The sequence below is a fragment of the Dermochelys coriacea genome, chromosome 6, assembly GCF_009764565.3.
Source record: "Dermochelys coriacea isolate rDerCor1 chromosome 6, rDerCor1.pri.v4, whole genome shotgun sequence".
In the NCBI taxonomy this organism is placed as follows: domain Eukaryota; kingdom Metazoa; phylum Chordata; order Testudines; family Dermochelyidae; genus Dermochelys; species Dermochelys coriacea.
Window position 1 is genome coordinate 14,251,980 of NC_050073.1, and position 16,080 is coordinate 14,268,059.

Consider the following 16,080-nt stretch of genomic DNA (forward strand, 5'->3'; position numbering starts at 1 on the left):
TCTACAAATCCATCTGCTTCTCTACCATGCTGTGCCATAACAACATTTATTATAAATATGCTTGGATACTTGTGCTGTGAGCCTGTGAGAGCTAAGCAGGGTTGGGTCAAGGGAGTACTTGAATAGGAGCCTCCAAAGGATCACTAGGTGGTGCAGGAAACAGAATTAGGGTATCCACACTACAAAGACTGTACCAGTGTAGCTATGCCAGCATAGTCTCATCGTGTGGATTCAGGCAACACCAACAGAAGGGGTTTTTCTGGTGCTGTTGGAACACCACTTCCCTAAATAATGGTAGCTACATTTGTCCATTGACATAGCTGCGTCTACACTGTGGGTTAGGTTGGCATAGCTACATCAGTCCCAGCAATTTTTGGTGTCTTTCTTAAACCTCCAGCTGCCGGAACCAAGAGACTGGATGAGAATCTCTTTTCATTTTTTTAAAAATTAAACTTCTAGCTCTCTTGGTTGTAGAAAAAAATCTTGATAATGTGACGTGAGTGCAACCTAAAGGCTGAGAAACCAGCAGGCAAATAAAAAGAACCCACCTTTTATCATTTAAAAAAAAAAAAAACCAACTCATACTTTTTAAGCCACTCTAGAGCTGATCAGAAAACCGCCAATGGAAAAGTTTTCTATTGGAAAACACATTTCTGTCAAAAGCAAAACACTTTGCGAAATTGTCAATTTTTCCAAAATTTCATTTTAGAGGGGAAAAAAGTTCCAACAATGTCAAAATGTCTCGCTTTGACATTTTCAGAATGAAACCTTTCAATTTTTCGTTCCCAACGTGACTTTTTATTTCTAATTTGTTTTATTTTGTATTATAAGATTTAAAAAATCAAGGTGAAACATTTAGCTTTTATTTAGCCATTTGTTTTTTCATTTAGTCAATATGAATTTCTTTTTACAGCAACTTTCACAATTTTCAGGTTTGGGTCCAAATAGGAACAGAAAACAAGTTTCAAAAATCTCAAAATCCTCCACGAAACAGGATTTCCATTCTCCACCCAGCTCTACCAATATTATGATTTGGAGTGGAGAGGGGAGACTCATTCATGATTTGTGAATGCTTGAAGTTGGCAATACTGCAGGCGGCTTGCCAAAAGCTTGTCTATTCAATGTACAGGGAGACAAATGCTCCTTCTCCATCTTTGCTAATATGATGAGTCAGACCCATGCTGTCTCTGAACTTGTTAGCGATTGTATACAAAGGGCTGGATTAATGGCTGTGCAGGCCTTCATTTCCTGACTCAAATTGAAGTCTTAAACAAATCCCCCACCCCACCTTTTCGGTCACCATTCTGGAGAACTAAAGGGAAACCACTTAGCCAGGCAGTAATGAAGTGTTCACTGTACTGGGGAGCAGCTTGTAGTGTTGTGCAAGAGATCAATGAATTGTTGGCCCGATTAAACATCAGTGTTATGATAAATTCGTCAATCACCCTCAAGAGCATGAGCTATGGCACTTAAATTTGTTTGTGTGGGTTTTTTAGCCAGATACGAATGTTTTGGGGATTTTTAATGTTTTATTAAGTAGAAGGGCTAATATTGTTCCCTTTGTTCTCCAAATGTCACCCACTGATAATGTTTGCTTGTCTGTTAAGTGTGCCATTTGGTGATGCTTATCCCCAGAACAACAACAGATTTATCAAAATGAAGGATGGAAAAAGGCTCATCAAATTTGTCCCCCAAGGTGCCCAGTGCAGAATTGCTCCCTGCAGCATAATCTATGGTGCTTTGTCCTGTTACATTTTTATCTGTTCCCTTGGCAAATTAATCCGCACTCTAGAATAAGCCTTACTGCTAAGAAATTGCTCTTGATGCTCAGCCTACATGTTGAGGATTTATTAGTGTGGTGTAGTGTAATGAAGCACTATATACTTGCTAAGTGTTATCATCATATCCTGCCCCACTTTTATAGAGACTGGCGTAGGATTGTATGAAACCAAGGGCTTGACTACACTTGCAAGTTAGAGTGCATTAAAGGAGCCCCAGGCGCCCTAGTTCACTACCTGTTCACACTGGCAAGGCACGTAGAGCGCTCTGACTCCACAGCTAGAGTGCTGCTGGTACTACATCTCAGTGAGTGGAATAACGTTTGATGCGCCCCTGCTGGAGCGCCGCAGCACCAGTGTGGACGCCCTGGTCTGTTAGTGCACTCCGATCGGCATCCAGGGGTGTCCCACGATGCCTGTTCTTGTTATTCTGCTCATCACTTTGAACTCTACTGCCCTGCCCTTAGGTGACCAACTGTCAGACCCGCCCTTTAAATTCTCTGGGAATTTTGAAAATCCCTTTCCTGTTTGCTCAGCCAGGTGTGGAGTGCTTTCAGTGCATCTTTCCAGGTGACCGTGCCTCCACGCGCCAGGCGATCCCCAGTATGGAGCAATGGTGAGGCGCTGGACACATCAGTGTTTGTGGGGAGGAAGCTGTCTAGTCTCAGCTATACTCTAGCCATAGGAATTACGATACCTTCAGGCAGATATCAAGGGACATGATGGAAAGGGGCCATGACCGGGACGCACTGCAGTGCAGGGTTAAAGTGAAGGAGCTGCGGAATGCCTACCACAAAGCCCGCGAGGCAAACCACTGCTCTGGTGCTGCCCCCACGGCCTGCAGTTTCTACAAAGAGCAGGACGCGATACTTGGGGGCAACCCCACCTCCACCCTGAGTACCACCATGGACACTTCAGAGCCCAGTGCAACAAGGCAGGAGGAGGAGCAAAGCGGGAGCGAGGGTGCTGAGGTGGAGGAAGACACCCCAGAATCCCTAGATGCAGGCAGCCAGGAGCAGTTCTCAAGCCAGGAGGAAGGTAGCCAGTCGCGGGGGCTGGTGCTTGGGGAAGGACAAATACCAGGGGAGGTTCCTAGTAAGCGGCTTTTATTTTGGGAAGGAAGTTATTTGGTGCGGGCTCTTGGGGCGAGGAGGGTTGGGGCTGCATGCATGCCTAGATGAGGAATAGGGCATTGATGTGCTCTCTCACATTGCGGTAGTCAGCCTCAGTGATCTCTTCAAAGGTCTCATGCAGAACTTGGGCAATGCACTTGCGCAGGTTTCTCAGGAGAGCCACTGTGGTCCTTGTCCCAGTAAGGCTAACATGTCCCCGCCACTGTGCCGTGAGGGGTGGGGGGGACCATTGCGGCACACAGGCAAGCTGCATATGGGCTAGGGCGGAAGCCGCATTGTAGTAGAAGGCCCTCCCTTGCTTCCCAGGTCACCCTTGGCAGCAAAATATCTTCCAGGACAAACTCCTGTGGAAAATGTGGGGACAGTGTTCAGTGTAGGGGCTCCCTGCCGCTGTTGGCTCTCCCCAAGGCACAGAAACCCAGAGGACAGTATAGCCATGAAACAATCAGTCACACTTGACCCTGTGCTTACTCACCATTTTGGGGCTCCTGTGGGTTGTGTGTGCTCACTTTGGGATGGGCAAATGATGCTATTGTGTAGACTGTGCTTGCCCTTAAGTACGGGGGAATCATTGCTCTGTCTGGTGTGAACAATGCTGCCTCTGTTAAGTGTTGCATTTTGCCTTTACAGATGCAAGCTTGAGATCTCAGCTGTCCACGTTATCAGTGGCCAAAAGACTCCAAAGAATTAGAAAGAGGCCACATAGAAGCAAGGAAGACATGTTGCATGAAGTAATGCAGCGTTCAAGTAATGAAAATCAAAAAGTGCAGGAGTGGTGGGACAGTGAAAGAAGGATCTGCCAGCAGAATGAGGAGTGATGGCACAAAAGCATGGTGCTCTGGCAGCAAACCATGGATCGGCTGATAAGCATAATGGAGCGCCAAGTGGACTCTATCCAAATGCTCATAGCCATGCAGGTGGACCACTACCGCGCCCGCCCTCCCCTGCAGCCCTTGTCCCAAAACTCTTTCCCTTGTGCCCCCATGTCACCTCCAACCCACTTTCCCCAACATCTGGGTTCTTGCCTCCACCAGCTGCCTCCAACACTTGTAGCTTCACCACCCAGCCCTGAAAACTACGACCTTTACCCACTGCACTCAACCCCCATCACCATGCAGTATAGTCATCCTGAAGTTGCACTCATTGCACAGCACTCCAGACAGGAAGGCTGAGTATGATAACAGGACATATGCAAATCTGTGATTGTACTGTTCCTCTCCCCCTTGCTCTTTCTGTTTCCCAAGCAGGTGTATTTCTTTTCAATAAATGAATTTTCTTTTCAATAAATGGATTTTTTGGCTTTGAAAACATTCTTTATTATTGCATAAAATAAAAGATACCTTAGCTCAGGAAAGAAACAGGCACTTCAAATCATTGTAGCAAATACAGATTCCTACTAACATTGGAACCACTGCACTTTGCTTCCATGCAGGGCACCAGACATTACTGGTGGTTTTCAGCCTCAAATTGCTCCCTCAAGGCATCCCTAATCCTTGCAGCCCCACACTGGGCCCCTCTGATAGCCCTGCTCTCTGACTGTTCAAATTCAGCCTCCAGGTGATGAACCTCTGTGGTCCATACCTGAGTAAAGCTTTCACCCTTCCCTTCACAAATGTTATGCAGGGTACTGCACGCGGATATAACCGCGGGGATGCTGTCATCGGCCAGGTCCAGCTTCCCATACAGAGAGCACCAGCGGCCCTTTAAACGGCCAAAAGCACACTCCCCAGTCATTCTGACGGCTCAGCCTGAACCGCTCCTTGCTGCTGTCAAGTCTCCCTGTGTAGGGTTTCATGAGCCACGGCATTAAAGGTTAAGCGGGGTCTCCAAGGATCACAATGGGCATTTCAACTTCCCCTATGGTGATCTGGTCTGGGAAAAAAGTCCCGGCTTGCAGCTTCCTGGACAGGCCAGTGTTCCGAAAGATGTGTGCATTATGCACCTTTCCGGGCCAGCCTGCTTTAATGTTAATGAAACGTCCACGGTGATCCACAAGCGCCTGGAGAACCATAGAGAAATACCCCTTCCGATTAACGTACTCGGAGGTTAGGTGGGCTGGTGCCAGAATTGGAATATGTGTGCTATTTATCGCCCCTCCGCAGTTAGGGAAACCCATTTGTGCAAGCCAGCCAGAATGTCATGCACGTTACCCAGAGTCACAGTTCTTCTGAGCAGGATGCGATTAATGGCCCTGCAAGCTTGCATCAACATGATTCCAACGATCGACTTTCCCACTCCAAACTGGTTAGCGACCGATCGGTATCTGTCTGGAGTTGCCTATTGTGTCATAATAGGATGATAGTATTTGTAAGATCACATTTTCAAAAGCAATAGCCGCCCACTTCTCCACTGTCAGGGCAGCTTTCAATCTTGTGTCCTTGTGCCCAGGGTGGTGGCGAGCTCCTCACACAATCCCATGAAAGTGGCTTTTCTCATCCGAAAGTTCTGCAGCCACTGCTCATCATCCCAGGCTAGCATGATGATGTGATCCCACCACTCAGTGCTTGTTTCCCGAGCCCAAAAGCGGCATTCCACGGTGTAGAGCATGTCTGTGAATGCCACAAGCAAACTCGTGTCATATGTGTTAAGAGAGTTGATATCGTCAGAGCCCTCACTGTCACTTTGGATCATAAGGAATAACTCGATTGCCAAACGTGACGTGCTGGCGAGATTCGTCAGCATACTCCTCAGCAGTTCGGGCTCCATTCCCCCAGACCGAAAGGGAAGACAGAGCGTGCAGCACAAAAAATGTTGAAAGATGGCACCAAATGTGGACAGAAGCAGAGGGATTGCAGGGATGCGAACCGATGAATCACGGGGCGTTGGGACAGGACCCAGAATGCCCCGCCCCCTTCCCACAAGCCATAGCGCCAGAATGGGAAGAGGTGCTCTGTGGGATAGCTGCCCGTAATGCACCGCTCCCAATGCCGCTGCAACTGCCGCAAATGTGGCCACGCCAGAGTGCTTGCAGCTGTCAGTGTGGACAGACTGCAGCGCTTTCCCTACTGCGCTCTCCAAAGGTAGGTTTAACTCAAAGCGCTGTACATCAAGTGTAGCCATGCCCCAAGTTGTGTGAAACTATCTATTCAGACCCACTGGCAACAGCTAGGGGCAGCATCTAGTTACAATCATTGGAATTACTTAATACTTGAACTCCCTGACACGTCCCATACTACAGCATGTTTCCAGCTAAATGAAAATGCAGTTTGAAAGGTTCACAGAGCTTTGATGCTGGAGGGGTGCTAAGGAAATGCTCTTGTTATTCCCCTTTGCTTTTGTTTTTCTTTCTTTCTTATTCTGTCAGCTTTGTAAGGCATCTTTGAACTCTTTCTAGATCCGGATTGATTTTCTCAAGGTGATACAGACACATCCTGGCTGCAAATACAAAATATGTTGTAGTGGTTAGAATTCAGAACCAGGAAGGCTGTCATACCAGGGAATTGTGTTGCCTAGATTTCTCTGTATAATGGAGCTTTTCTTTGTGACCAAGGAAATAAGCTTTTTAATGAACGGTGGGGGAGGGGATAATATTTTGTCAATAGGTGTATGCAGTTATAACTATTTTGCAGAAGTCTTGCAGCAATGAGCAATCTAGGACATGATCAGACATTGAGGCCAGTAATCTTTCACATGTTAGCTCCTATTTATAGAATATGGAAATGAGACTGTGACCTGTGTCCCTATCCTACCAGCAACTGCTCAAATTTTAAGTTCCTTAAGTTTTATTTTAAGTTAATTTCAGTGGGAGCAGAAGCAGGTCCACAGACCTGCTAAGAAAAACGGCAGGTCCAGTTCCCCCTGAAGTTAATGGGAGCGCTTGTTAATTTCTACAGCAATAAAATAAAAAACAAAAACCCATGCTAGGAGTTTATTGGCAAGGTGGCATTGCTGTCTCTACAGGAAGAATGCGGAGTCCCCCAGAGTGAATTTTCTGAATGTATTACTAGATTAACTATAGAGATGTGTGGTGATAGCAATGTTTGTGACCGTGTGTCATAATAGGATAGTATTTGTAAGATCACTAATGAGATGGTAACATTTTCAAAAGTACCTGAGTTAGGCTCCTAAATCCAATTTTCAAAAGTGACTCGAGCACTTAGGAGCCTGCGTTCCATTAAAAGCCAATAAGACTTAGGCTCCAAAACACCTAAACTGCTTTTGAAAATGGGATTTAGGCTCCAAAGTCACTTGGGCCCTTTAGAAAATTTCCCCCAAGATTTTTGATTACATCCCCTCGCTTTCAGTTCATTTAATTGTGAAGGAAGGGCCTGACTCATAAAAGAAATAGCCAGTTATTTTTTCTCTCAGTCCCAGCAAAGTGCAAATCCATTTTGGTCTTGAAATAGCCAGTGACCCATGCTAAGATATAGCTCGGATCATGTGGTGGTTATCCCTTGCTCCAAGACAGTAGCCTGGGGTGATTTCTTGCTTCTTCTGCTTTAAGACAACTTTCAGAGTAGCAGACGTGTTAGTCTGAATTCGCAAAATTTATTTGAGCATAAGCTTTCGTTAGCATCTGATGAAATAAATAAATTTGTTAGTCTCTAAGGTGCCACAAGTACTCCTTTTCTTTTAAGACAACTATTGCTTTTTATATGCCTGCTGAGAGGGTTTTATTTGTAATGATGCAATTCACTTTGAATCTGGCCTATTTCCAAACGCAAACTCTGCAGAGATCTTCACTCTGCTTCAAGGTAGCAAGACACAATATGGAATATCCTGAGCATAGATATTTTGATATAACACAAAATGCATTCAGAAAGTGCAGACCTTCAACTGCTCCATTGAGCATTGCTAGTGCTCTGGTTAACCTGGATGCTAGTTTACATAACTGCCAATCATTATGCCTAATTTCCGAACAGGTTTGCAGAGTTGGAAAATGAAGAAGGGGCTCAGCAGGTACTTGTTGAAGGTGGAAGGGTAAGGAAGAAGAGAAGAGAGGCTAGTCCTATAGGAAAAGCGGAAGAGTCAAGGGAGACTACACCAAATATGAGCCCCAGGAGGATACAGGATGGGTAGAAGAGGATTATAAGGGAAAATAGGAATGGAAAGAACTTGCAGCTGGAGGGAACAGGGGAGAGACTGGAGAATAGCACTGTCACCAGGAAAAGGCAGGTCTATGTGATCGGGGACTCTTTATTGAGAAGAATAGACAGGCCTGTAACTAGAGCTGATCCAGAGAATAGAAGGGTGTGCTGTCTTCCGGGTGCTAAGATACGGGATGTAGACCTGAGGTTGAAAAGGATCCTAAAGGGAGTGGGAAAGAATCCCCTAATTATCCTTCTTGTGGGAACAAATGATACGGCTAGATTCTCGCTGGAAAGTATTAAGGGAGACTATGCTAGGCTGGGGAAGATGCTTAAGGAAATTGAGGCTCAGGTGATCTTTAGTGGGATCCTTCCTGTTCCTAGAAAAGGGCAACAAAGGTGTGACAAGATTATGACTGTCAACAGATGGCTTAGGCAGTGGTGCTATAAGGAGGGCTTTGGGATGTATGGCCACTGGGAGGCATTCACGGACAGAGGACAGTTCTCTCGGGTTAGACTTCATCTGAGTAGTGAAGGAAATAGACTTCTAGGATCAAGGCTGGCACAACTGATAAAGAGAGCTTTAAACTAGGAATTAGGGGGAGATGGTTGGGAGATGTCCAGGAAATCTCCATGCCAGATTTTAGCATTGAGAGGGAAGAAGACGAAGTAAGAAAGGATACAGCCGTGGGTAGGAGAATGTATATAAGGAGCGAGGGCGGTGTGGATACTAGTCTAATAGATTATACTGGCTGTAGAATGACTGTGCCTAATAGGGTACAAAATGTGAGCGAGGCCAAACAGCAAAAATTCAGATGTTTATACACCAATGCGAGGAGCCTAGGTAACAAAATGGAGGAACTAGAGCTACTGGTGCAGGAAGTGAAACCAGATATTATAGGGATAACAGAAACATGGTGGAATAGTAGTCATGACTGGACTACAGGTATTGAAGGGTATGTGCTGTTTAGGAAAGACAGAAACAAAGGTAAAGGTGGTGGAGTAGCATTGTATATCAATGATGAGGTAGAATGTAAAGAAATAAGAAGCGATGCAATGGATAAGACAGAGTCCGTCTGGGCAAAAATTACATTGGGGAAGAAAACTAGTAAAGCCTCTCCTATGATAGTGCTTGGGGTGTGCTATAGACCTCCGGGATCTAATTTGGATATGGATAGAGCCCTTTTTAATGTTTTTAATAAAGTAAATACTAATGGAAACTGCGTGATCATGGGATACTTTAACTTCCCAGATATAGACTGGAGGACCAGTGCTAGTAATAATAATAGGGCTCAGATTTTCCTAGATGTGATAGCTGATGGATTCCTTCATCAAGTAGTTGCTGAACCGACTAGAGGGGATGCCATTTTAGATTTAATTTTGGTGAGTAGCGAGGACCTCATAGAAGAAATGGTTGTAGGGGACAATCTTGGTTCAAGTGATCATGAGCTAATTCAGTTCAAACTAAATGGAAGGATTAACAAAAATAAATCTGCAACTAGGGTTTTTGATTTCAAAAGGGCTGACTTTCAAAAATTAAGGAAATTAGTTAGGGAAGTGGATTGGACTGAAGAACTTATGGATCTAAAGGTAGAGGAGGCCTGGGAATTACTTTAAATCAAAGCTGCAGAAGTTATCGGAAGCCTGTATCCCAAGAAAGGGGAAAAAATTCATAGGAAGGAGTTGTAGACCAAGCTGGATGAGCAAGCATCTTAGAGAGGTGATTAAGAAGAAGCAGAAAGCATACAGGGAGTGGAAGATGGGAGGGATCAGCAAGGAAAGCTACCTAATTGAGGTCAGAACATGTAGGGATAAAGTGAGACAGGCTAAAAGTCGAGTAGAGTTGGACCTTGCAAAGGGAATTAAAACCAATAGTAAAAGGTTCTATAGCCATATAAATAAGAAGAAAACTAAAAAGGAAGAAGTGGGGCCGCTTAACACTGAGGATGGAGTGGAGGTTAAAGATAATCTAGGCATGGCCCAATATCTAAACAAATACTTTACCTCAGTCTTTAATAAGGCTAAAGAGGATTTTAGGGATAATGGTAGCATGACAAATGGGAATGAGGATATGGAGGTAGATATTACCATATCTGAGGTAGAAGCAAAACTGAAAGAGCTTAATGGGACTAAATCGGGGGGCCCAGATAATCTTCATCCAAGAATATTAAAGGAATTGGCACCTGAAATTGCAAGCCCATTAGCAAGAATTTTTAATGAATCTGTAAACTCAGGAGTAGTACCGAATGATTGGAAAATTGCTAATATAGTTCCTATTTTTAAGAAAGGAAAAAAAAGTGATCCGGGTAACTACAGGCCAGTTAGTTTGATATCTGTAGTATGCAAGGTCCTGGAAAAAATTTTGAAGGAGAAATTAGTTAAGGACATTGAAGTCAATGGTAAATGGGACAAAATACAACATGGTTTTACAAAAGGTAGATCGTGCCAAACCAACCTAATCTCCTTTTTTGAAAAAGTAACAGATTTTTTAGATAAAGGAAACGCAGTGGATCTAATTTACCTAGATTTCAGTAAGGCATTTGATACCGTGCCACATGGGGAATTATTAGTTAAATTGGAGAAGATGGGGAGCAATATGAACATCAAAAGGTGGATAAGGAATTGGTTAAAGGGGAGACTGCAACGGGTCCTACTGAAAGGCTAATTGTCAGGTTGGAGGGAGGTTACCAGTGGAGTTCCTCAGGGATCGGTTTTGGGACCAATCTTATTTAATCTTTTTATTACTGACCTCGGCACAAAAAGTGGGAGTGTGCTAATAAAGTTTGCAGATGATACAAAGCTGCGAGGTATTGCCAATTCGGAGAAGGATCGGGATATTATACAGGAGGATCTGGATGACCTTGTGAACTGGAGTAATAGTAATAGGATGAAATTTAATAGTGAGAAATGTAAGGTTATGCATTTAGGGATTAATAACAAGAATTTTAGTTATAAGTTGGGGACACATCAATTAGAAGTAACGGAGGAGGAGAAGGACCTTGGAGTATTGGTTGCCCACAGGATGACTATGAGCTGCCAAAGTGATATGGCTGTGAAAAAAGCTAATGCGGTTTTGGGATGCATCAGGAGAGGCATTTCCAGTAGGGATAAGGAGGTTTTAGTACCATTATACAAGGCACTGGTGAGACCTCACCTAGAATACTGTGTGCAGTTCTGGTCTCCCATGTTTAAAAAGGATGAATTCAAACTGGAGCAGGTACAGAGAAGGGCTACTAGGATGATCCGAGGAATGGAAAACTTGTCTTATGAAAGGAGACTTAAGGAGCTTGGCTTGTTTAGCCTAACTAAAAGAAGGTTGAGGGGAGATATGATTGCTCTCTATAAATATATCAGAGGGATAAATACAGGAGAGGGAGAGGAATTATTTAAGCTCAGCACCAATGTGGACACAAGAACAAATAGGTATAAACTGGCCACCAGGAAGTTTAGACTTGAAATTAGATGAAGGTTTTTAACCATCAGAGGAGTGAAGTTTTGGAATAGCCTCCCAAGGGAAGCAGTGGGGGCAAAAGATCTATCTGGTTTTAAGATTCTACTCAATAAGTTTATGGAGGAGATGGTATGATGGGATAATGGGATTTTGGTAAGTAATTGATCTTTAAATATTCAGGGTAAATAGGACTAATCCCCTGAGATGGGATATTAGATGGATGGGATCTGAGTTACCCAGGAAAGAATTTTCTGTAGTATCTGGCTGGTGAATCTTGCCCATATGCTCAGGGTTTAGCTGATCGCCATATTTGGGGTCGGGAAGGAATTTTCCTCCAGGGCAGATTGGAGAGGCCCTTGAGGTTTTTCGCCTTCCTCTGTAGCATGGGGCACGGGTCACGTGCTGGAGGATTCTCTGCACCTTGAAGTCTTTAAACCATGATTTAAGGACTTCAATAGCTCAGACATAGGTGAGAGGTTTATCGCAGGAGTGGGTGGGTGAGATTCTGTGGCCTGCATTGTGCAGGAGGTCAGACTAGATGATCAGAATGGTCCCTTCTGACCTTAGTATCTATGAATCTATCTATATTACAATGGAGCCTAAAAGTCCCAACCAAAATTGAGACCCCATAGTTCTATGTATGGTACCCACGTAGAGTAAGATACAGTCCCTGCTCTAAAGAGCTGCCACCGTGCCTCCATGAGTCACAGCTGAGGATGCCAGATTCAGGACAAGCGAGAAATAACCATCTCCAACCATGGTTATTCCATTATTAGCTATACCAAGCCAGAAACAAAAGTAAACTTATGTCTCACCACACTAGTTAACAAGAAGTCCATAATGCACTCTCCTTAGGCATCTCAGCCCTGGTTTCACCACCAAGATACTAGACTTTATGACGAGAGGTTATTGAAAACCAATTTCATCAATCAAAGGGTTCTTCTGATCTCAAAAGATCTGCTGCATACCTAGGTCAATATATAACCCAGATCTTACCCAATAATCATGCTGTTGCCAATCCTTTAGTATCTAATATCTAAATGTTTATTTATGAGAGAAAAGAAAGAGTTAAAATGGTGAAGAAAATCAGATATATACAATCATTGCAAAGTTATTGTATCAGGTTTGTAGCAGTGAGGGAATAAATTGCTAATTTGCAAAACGTCTCTCTGGAAATTACCCAAACAGCTTCAGGATCATCAGTCCTTGTTTAGAGCTTCCTTCTTAGAAATCCAGTCCAGAGAAATAAAGCAGGAAATGAAGACAAAATGGAGATTTTCCAGCCAGGGTCTTTTATATCCTCTCCCATGTGGATGGAATTTTACTGTCCCAAACAAAGTTCTCAGTCTTTGTTTGTGGAAAATTACAGGCACAAGATGGAGTCCAGGGTCACATGCCCATACATGCTTTGATGATTCACAAGCACAGCCATTACCCATATTCTGGCTGGGGGTCCACAGGAAGGCTTGCTGGGCTGGATGGATTTCTTCTATGGGCCATCAACACAAAGCTGTCTTGCTTCTGTGTAGATTTTACCTGGGGGTGTTGCTCAGGAATATAGCACATATGTAGGATGCCAGTACATAGTCTGTTCATAACTTCAGATACAAAAATGATACATGCATGTAAACAGGATAATCATACTCAGCAAATCATAACTTTTCCACTGACACCTTACATGATATACTTTGTACACGTTCTATTGCAGTTGTCCAACAGTGGCAATATTAATAATATACATGATCATATCTCAATCAGACAGCATCACAAGAGCTTAAAATCTAAATACATAAGACAGACAAAGGGTAGGAGGGTTAACAGAAGCATAGAGAGGGAAAGCAATTTGCCCAAGGTCATAAGTAGGTCAGTGGCAGAGCCATGACTAGTAGAAACTCATGTCTCCTGAGACCACTGCCCTTTCCACAGGCCCATATTGCCTTTAGGGTGAAATTCACCCTAGTGCAAAATGCATCAATTAAGCCTTATTTTAAGGCATTAGTTGTGTTTATACCCTTGTATGGGCCCTCTACACCAGAGTGAATTTCACCCTCAGTTAGTATTAACTGACAACACTTATATCGTCTGTTACTCCCTTTACACTCTGTGTTACATACAGCGGGTGGCTACCTAGGCAGGTAGGTGTGTAGCATGCAACGGGTGTGCTGCCTCTGGATATAGCATATGCAGCCACCTCTGGGCATCACGTGCAGCAGGTGGACTGCAGCAGGGCTGAGAAAGGAGAGCCATGCATGGTGGTTTGTCAGTGTTATTTCTGAAAGCGTTGTCAAGGATATAAACCCTTCTACTTCAGGGCATACGCCAACCTCTGCATGGGAGGTGCATGGTCAGAAGGAAACTTCTTCTGTGTGCATCTTATTCCATCGTTGGCCACATCTGAGTTTCTTGCACCTTGTGCTGAAGCAGCAGTGCTGGCCACCCCCGGAGGCAGGATACTGGACTGGGTGGCCCAGTGCGCTGCTCTGCCCTGGCAATTCCAGTGTGAATGGAACAGTGCAGTCTTCTCCTGTTGGGCACATTCTAGGCTGTGTCTGAGCAGAAGGATCTGGAGTGGCAAATATTAATCCCATGACTCCCAGGGCCAGCACTTAATTGGGTTGAAGCTGAGTATAAGGGAACATGATAAAATGCTCTCCCAGGCCTATTGACTTTCCTCAAGGAGGAAGAAAACAAACCTGTACAAGTCTGAGTCAGGCTTTTATTGAAGTAGGTGAAATAAGGCAGGAATGTAAAGGGGTGTGGGGGGAGCCTGTAGGAGGGACAGCAACTGCCATGGAGCTCAGCTTCCCCTCTCTCCTCCTTTCTGACAAAGCTGACTCTCCCCACCTGGGTTAGAGACACTACAGTTCTGTGCCTTGCAATGAAAAGCAATTAGCGCTCATAATTAGCTCTTCTGGGGGCTAATCCAGAGCCCACTGCAATCAATGGGAGCCTTAGAGTAGGTCCACGTAACACTTTTATTACACAGCAGGTATATTACACAAATTCAGTACAACAGAGTCTTCGTTCTCCCTCCCAGCAGAAAGGTTGCCTCTCACTTTTTCAATTGGAGCAGGGGCAAAAGAATTGGGGTTTCTAATTGTTTTTTATGCTCTGAGAGCTTCACAAAATGGTGGGTTAGATATGGACAACACAGCTACTGTGTGTGCATTGCCAGTAGGTTCCGCCCTTAGCTTCTTCGCAGTAATTCTCCTGCATCCTTGACCTGTGTTTTAGTGAGAGGGGCAGGTTGACCAGGCTCTCTTGATTGGCTACAGACTGATTGTCCCATGAAATTCTGCCAATGTATAAATGCCAGAGGTGCAGAAAAGTCCCTGCATCACACCAACATTGTTTTTCTTTCCGCCCAGTTCTTCACACAAATGCCTTGGGACATCACAAAGAAGCAAGGCCACTTTGTCCCCAACCCCTTATGGAGATGGGGACAATCTATGTGGATGAGCAGCTGAGGGGATGCTTAGCAGCTCTGAGGACATAATACATTTTCTGCTACAGCCTCTTGGACTGTACCTCTGAGTTTCAGCCGAAGGTCGATGCACTGTTTATGCCCTCAGCCTATGAGATTTAAGAGCACCTTGGTCTTGTGCAGCGGCCACCTCGCCCATAGAACAATCTGGGAGAAAAGTTCCATTAAATCCCCTCACCACACAGAGGCCTCACTGGCAAATTTGCACTCACCCCAGCAGGCTGCTCCGATGGCTGACAAGACCAACAGATAAGCACCTAGAATGGACCTCTCTTTATTTTCCTGATGTTTGCAAAACTCCTTCCCTAGCCTACTGTCATGTGCTCATGTTCTCCTTCCCCTAGCACATTGCCCAGCCAAACCCAGACTCCTCATGGAGAAATGAGAAAGGAGCTGCTCTGTCCATCCACACTGTGATTATGCCCAGAAGACCTGAAGCCAACATGCCCCAGTCACTACAAGCAAAAGCTGGGGAAAGGGCATGCAGAAGTAAGGGGCACAGTAGAGAGTGGACGGTGCCAAGTTAAATTGGTTCAAAACCCCTCCAGGCCTCTCAAACCAAAGTAAAATACTTTTAAATTAGTTCCTCTTTAGATAACAGGTATGTTATAAAGTGGCCTGCAGCCATGACTACTCAAGTTAGGATCTTATCATCTCCTAGACAAAGAAGGACTAGACTGATTAGATTTTCCTGGGGGGGAGGGTCTCTGTGACACACTGTACCCTTAAGTTCACCATTTTTACAAAACTAGGATACATTTTGTACAAAGTATGCCTTGTGAGATATCATATGAAAACTTATAATTCACTGGTCATTATTGTCCTGGTAAAATATGTGTGGCAACATTGCATGTAAAGTTATAAGATTCTACTGCATGATTTTAGTAAGGCATATTGCAAACCTGGGGAAGCAGCCCAAACCAGTTCCTCAGAGGCAAACTGATGCCTCAGCCAGGTGTCAACAAAGTCAGATGGACTATGGCCTCGTTAAGTGGCCATTCTTTGACAGCAAGAAGGGTGTGAGTGAGAAATTTCCATTTTAGTTGGAGGTTCCCATGTAAACAGACCGGCTGTCACTTGAACCCCAGCTGGAGATGATTCTCAAAGAGGAGGAAAAGATATAAAAATGAGGAACAGAGGACACAAATCAGCTCTCTTCCCTCATCTCTGTTCAGGGCATCAACAACATTTGAAAGACAAAAGAAGC